This window comes from Furipterus horrens, unplaced genomic scaffold (assembly GCF_987537825.1).
Source record: "Furipterus horrens unplaced genomic scaffold, mFurHor1.1.pri manual_scaffold_8, whole genome shotgun sequence".
In the NCBI taxonomy this organism is placed as follows: domain Eukaryota; kingdom Metazoa; phylum Chordata; class Mammalia; order Chiroptera; family Furipteridae; genus Furipterus; species Furipterus horrens.
The window spans coordinates 96,746,756-96,752,755 of NW_028327178.1; positions in this window are offsets into that span (position 1 = coordinate 96,746,756).

Sequence of the window (6,000 nt, forward strand, 5' to 3'; positions counted from 1 at the left end):
AGCCCTTTGGCCACAGTAAGATAGCAAACTCCCAGGTTCCTGGGATTAGGACATAGACATCTTAAGGAGGCCATTATTCTGTCTCCCACAAATGGGAAAAGGTCTTCCTGACCCTAAAGTTGTGGCAGTTGAGTCATATTAGTGAATATCTATCTTCTGTGTCTCTCCTGGAGCTCGACACCGGAAGATGCTGGAGGTAACCAGACTGGCAATGGACAAGCTACAGTCGCCATGTTTAAGAGCACCCCAGTTAAAGGTCCCAGGTCCCACATGTGGCTGGTTTGGGTAACTCCTCCCAGACGTGAAAGGACAGGTGTGAATGAGGCTCTGCCGCTGACCCGCTGTGTATCTGCGAGGACAATGGTCCCAGTCTGAGCCTCCAAGTTTGCTCATCTGCAAAGTGTGCTGAGGACCACATGAAGTTCCTGGGACAGTGTTGGGCAGATAGAAAGAACTCAATCAGTGCTTTGGCACGCCCACGCCACATCCTTGGGACATGGAGGTCAGGTTCACAATTACAACAGCACTTGGGGTGTGGCAGGGTGTGTGTATGTGCGTGCACATGTGTATATGCATGCACGTGTGTATGTGCATGCATGTGTGTATGTGTGTGCACGTGTGAGTATGGAAATGAAAGTGTTAGAGAGTGCTTCCTTCCCAGCATGGAGAACCATGCCCTGTGCTCTTTGCCCCAAGCATCCCCCACCGCCCTCTGAAGGCCAAAGCCAGCTTCTACGGACCCCACGGTGCTGAGAGCCTGACCATAGTGAACTGCCCCCAAGCAGCATTTCTTCCAGGTCTCCTGTTTACACTCTGCTCCAGAGGTTGTCTGCGGCCGCTTTGTTATAAAGAACCATGTTTCAAGCTGCAAACCTTTGGAACGTGTGCAGCTGTTAAGGTCAGACTTTGTACTGACAAGATGTCCAAAACATACTGTGAAGCAAAAGTGAGTTTCCTAATACCGGGTATAGGTTGGACCCCTTTGGGTTAAAAACAAAACAAAACAAAGTGTCCATCTTGCTAAGGTTCAGAAACACAAATGCTTTCAAGGCAGAAGGCGGAAAGCAGACGATGTGAGACTCTGGGGAGAAGGTAGGCCTGTGTCTCCCTGCCCTGTGTAATCTCCACGGAAAGACATTCTAATTCCTGTTTTCAAAGTGGGCCGTCAGTCCTGGCCTCTGTAGTCAGTGAAAGGATGTGTTGGGGGTCGGGGGATGAATTTATAATGGTTTTGAAGTGGAAGAGTAGAGCTTCGGGGGGCCTCTGACTCATTTTTTTCTGTTACATTGTGCATTTTCTTAAATTTTTTAAAACAAGCTAATACAGGCACTGTATCCCAAAAACCTTAGTACAGTTTTAAGCTCAAAAAGTAATATTTCTCTAACCATACGAAATAAAGACAAAGAAGTAAACATATAGTCAAATGTTTTTGTAAGTAATGGTACCCCAGGAAAATGGGCGATGTTTGTCACATAGATATGAACAGCGCTCAGTCCACCAGGCTGGAAAACTGGGCAAGCTGGTCAGGAATTCCTGCTGCCTCCAGGGGTTCACAGGTCTGGCAGCATATTCCCTCCTCCAACCTCAGGGAAGGTCAGCAGTGCCCACAGCCAAGACACAGGATGTTGTCCCAAGTCCTGCACACTCAAGCACAGACACACTCACACATGGTTCTGCAAACAAATTGCCCTCGGAATTAGTAGTTTTCGTTCTGAGCAAGAATCAGTCTAGGGGAGTGACAGATCCAGCTTCCGTGGCCGACTCTGTCCCTGGACACTGCATCACCTTGGACCTGCCATTTTTACTCTTGGACCTATGATGTCTCCATGTACCAAATGAGGATCGATGATGATGCCAGCAAAGTGCCCAGTGCAGGGCCTGCTATACGGTAGTTGCTCAATAAACAGGTTTTCTAAAGAGGCGAAGCCCACAGCCTCTCCCCAGCCCCTGGGCTCTGGCCAGGTAGGAGTTCGTCATCAGAAGTGGGCTGGCTGCCTGCAGAGAGCGGAGTCCACTGGCCTTATCGGGTCGGCCTCATTCTGCCCCACGCAGGGCACCGGCCTCTGTCCTCTGACCACCTGTACCTGCCTACTTGCAGGACATGTGCCATATGGTCCCGTGGCCCCAAGGCTCAGAGGATCCTCACTGCTTGCCTGGGAGGGAAGCAAAAATACTCCTGTTTTGCAGATGGGAAAACTAAGCGTATGTAACTTTGATTCACACGTCTGCTTTGATTCATTCATTCATTCACTTGATGTTCACATGAGATGCTAGTGAGGACCAGGCACTGTTCTACCCTCAGGGAAGGAGGGAGGAGCAGCAAACAACACCTACAGTGTTCGTCATGTCACAGAAGCAGCACTGGCTTCACAGCACGTACCCTGTGTAGTCACACAAGATCCACCTAATTAGAAGGGGCAGTGCTTGCTCTGCTACTGCCATCCTGAACTTGTCAATAATTTTTAAACAAGAGGCCCTTCATCTTCATTCAAACTGGACCTTGAAAATTATGTAATCGGGGGAGTTAAGAGGGCCCTGAAACCAAATAGGGAGTTCCCAGTAGACAAATGTGTGGGCAAGGGAATCCGAGCAAACCTTGGAGAGGTGGGGTTCACAGCAGAAACTAAGGGGTGCCTGATTCAGGGAAGCTTTAGTGTGAGCTTCCTAAGGTAAATAACTTACTGGCTGAGGCCTGAAGACTGAGTACTAACTGGTAAAGAGGTGGAGAAATGAGATAAAACTCAGTTTCTTTGACTATAAAATGGAGATAGTGATGCTGACTCTGCTGGACTGACCATTACAAGGTTTCATTCCTTTTTTTTTTACTCCTTCATTCAGCCAATAGGTCTTGAGCACCTACTGTGTGGCAGGCGCTGAGCAGATGTTGCGGACAGGCATGAGAGCGAAAGACAAAATACGTCACACCTTCTGACGCATGTGTCCTGGCTGGGAGAGGGATGTTAAAACAACTTATTACGTAGACAATTATTTGTCTTTTCCTGGGATTTGTGTGGGGAAGAAGATGTACTGGGCACTAAGAAGCACATAATGGGGGCTGGGCTGCACTGGGGGGCAGAGTTCTCAGTCCTACCCAGGGCCAGGCACGGGGGAGGCCCTGGGAAAATGCGGGCTGATGGAGCCTACCTCTGCTTTTCGTTTAATGTTGGGCACAGGCCCGGCCAGGAGCTGAGGGCCCTGCTGATTCCAGGAGGCACCATGCCAGCAGCCACCTGGCTGTGCTCTGGTCACAGGGGCAGTGGGTGGACTTTGGGAGGATCTGGCCCACAGCAGAGAGAGGGCAGGAGAGCAATAAAAAGCTTAATTAAAGGGAGACAGCTTCCAGGGCGAGGGAAACTAGCCTCACTGACCAGCTACTGTGTGCCTGGTATTTCGATTACACATGTCAGTCCACCTTCCGAGCCCTGTAAGGCAGGCAGTCCATGTTAAAGTAGAAGAAACTAAGTCTCAGGCAGGGCTAAGCAACTACCAAGGTCACTGGACCAAAATCCAGTCTCCTGTCTTCCAGAGCAGACTCTTCACTGCCTCCATTCACCTCTTGACCAAAAATCTGTCCAAGGACTTGACAATGCACCAGAGAAATTTCTCTCCAGCCCCAGAACCACCAAAGCTTGTTTTTCTTGAGCCATGTGTTTGTGTTTCCTTGAGAAGCACTGTGGGTCTTAAAGTTTGTCTTTTTTCCCTCTTCCCATTGGCTACTAGGAAGCCCAGTGTCAACTCTGTGCCCCATCTCAATGCAAATATTATGTTATATGTGAACCTTATTTTACTTCTAGTTCAATATCACCCTTACCCTGCTTTTAATTTTCCATTTCTAATTTTTACTGATTTGTGGTATGACTTGGCTCACTCTGTTCTACCCAGCTGCATTAAGGCACGTTACACCTCCTCAGCTTTCTCCACGTGCCTGCTTCATCCTTCCCTCTCTGGCTTCCTCATGCACAAGGACCAGGTGAGGCTGCCCCACCTCTCCATTCTTTCTCTTTCCCCATTCAAGCTCCCACCACACTCTGACCAGCACTCCAGAGTCCAAACTCTGAGGAAATTGATTCTTATTGACCCAGCTTGGACCAGGAGTCCATGCCTAGGTCAAGCAGTTGTGGCCATGGGCCAGGTCGCACAGCACTACAGTGGCAGCAGGAATCCAGCACTGCAGAGTGATATCCAAACCCCCAAACCCTCACCCTGGCATTCCAGCCCCCAGGACCATGTGCAGACTCCTGCAGCTCAGAGTCCAGCAAGCAGGGCACCCTGCTGGTCCACTTGGTATTCTGGAAACCTTCTCCATGACCACCTCTGAGATTGCACCCAGGGTGATTTCTCTCCTAGGGCCCTTTCCTCCTGCTCTATCTGTCATAGTTGATGACCAACCCCACTGCTGTCCCCCCTGTTTCCTAAGCTTGCCCCTCCTGCCCACCAGTTCTCACCCTCCTCTCGCTCCCATTCGGTGCCATGAGGTTCCTTAGGCTCTGCTACCACTCATTACACGCCAGACTCACAGAGGGCAGAGGCTTTGGAGCAAGGAGCCAGGGCAACATGTCTGACAGAACTCAGTTCGAATCCCAGTCCAGCCACTGAAGAGGAGGACTTAGGCACAGCTTTCATGAGCTGCCACCTGGGGACACAGATGTACAGTCACTCAGAGTTACGATGGGACTATGCAGGAATCAGTGAGGTCGGGGATGCCAAATGCTAAGTACAGGGCGCGTCCCCAGTGTTTGTTGAGCGAGTGAGAGGACTCAAGCCTGAAGAGGATGTTTTCATTAACGCACCCACACACTCCACTCCCGACTGCTCGTGGCCCTTGCAGCCCCCGCCCTCTGACTCTGTGACTCGTTTCCAGTAGGTAGAGGTGGTGAGCTCACGCACGCAGCACAGGGACAGGCCTCTGCAGACCCTGGGCTCAGACCCCCACCTACCGTCAGCCTCTCCCCCCAGGGAACGCATGCTGCCCCTGCTTCCAGAAGGCCCATTCTGGGAGCAGGTCTGAGCGCCTTTGCCCCCTCCAAGCTTCTGACCATCTCCTGACCCCCAGGATGCCCTGGGACTGGATGGGGAGGGTGTTGGAGGGAGGGCAGTGAGGGCTGTGTTTGCTGACAATCCCCTGTTCCGCACCCGTCCCTGCACTTATTGCTCCATGTGCGTTTTCTCATTCGCTCTTCACTTCCCCTTCAGCACCTGGCCAGATTAATTTGATTATACCCATGTTGCAAATGCGCGAAGTGAGGCTCAGAAAGATTACCTGGCCTCCCGAGGCCACCCAGGTGGCGGAGGCAGAGTTTCAGACCAGGACTGCCAGTCTGCAGGATCTGGGGTCCTGCCAATGTGGCAGGGTGAGGACCCCACCCAGAGCCCCAGTGAGAAGCCCCGGCCCTGCTCTCCTGAGGACTGGAGAGGAGACCCTTTGCAAGGAGGCAGGAGTGGTCAGAGGCCAGCTGTTCATACCTCCAGGCTGGGGAGGAGCCTTGGGAGTGACAGACGGACAGCAGCTGAAAGTGCTTTGTGAACAAAGGCGCCCAGGCAGGAGGCCTCGTGGCAGGACTCGAACTCAGGGCCATGTGCTACCCTGGATGACACCTGGAGACTTCATGGGGTCCCTCTCTAGAGTCTGAGCCAGGACCAAGTGCCTTCAAGGTCTCTTCACCAGCACATGTTTTTCTAGAGCAGTAACTGGGCATCAACAATGGCTGACAAAGTAATGACCCAGGTAGTGAAGACGAAGGTGATGATGGTGATCAGGGTGACTGTGATGGTAACGGCTACCGATCTACCAGACACTGCTCTAAGCACTTTATGACACAACAACCCTGTGGGGCGGGAACAATATTGAACCCATTTTACAGATGAAGAAACTGAGACAGCGAGCAGTGAATTAACCTGTCTGAAGTCATACAGGTAAAATGTGCTGGAACAGGCAGTCCAGTTTCAGTGTCTTACACTCCCACCTGTGAAATTACCTCCGTTAGACTTGTAATGCAATGA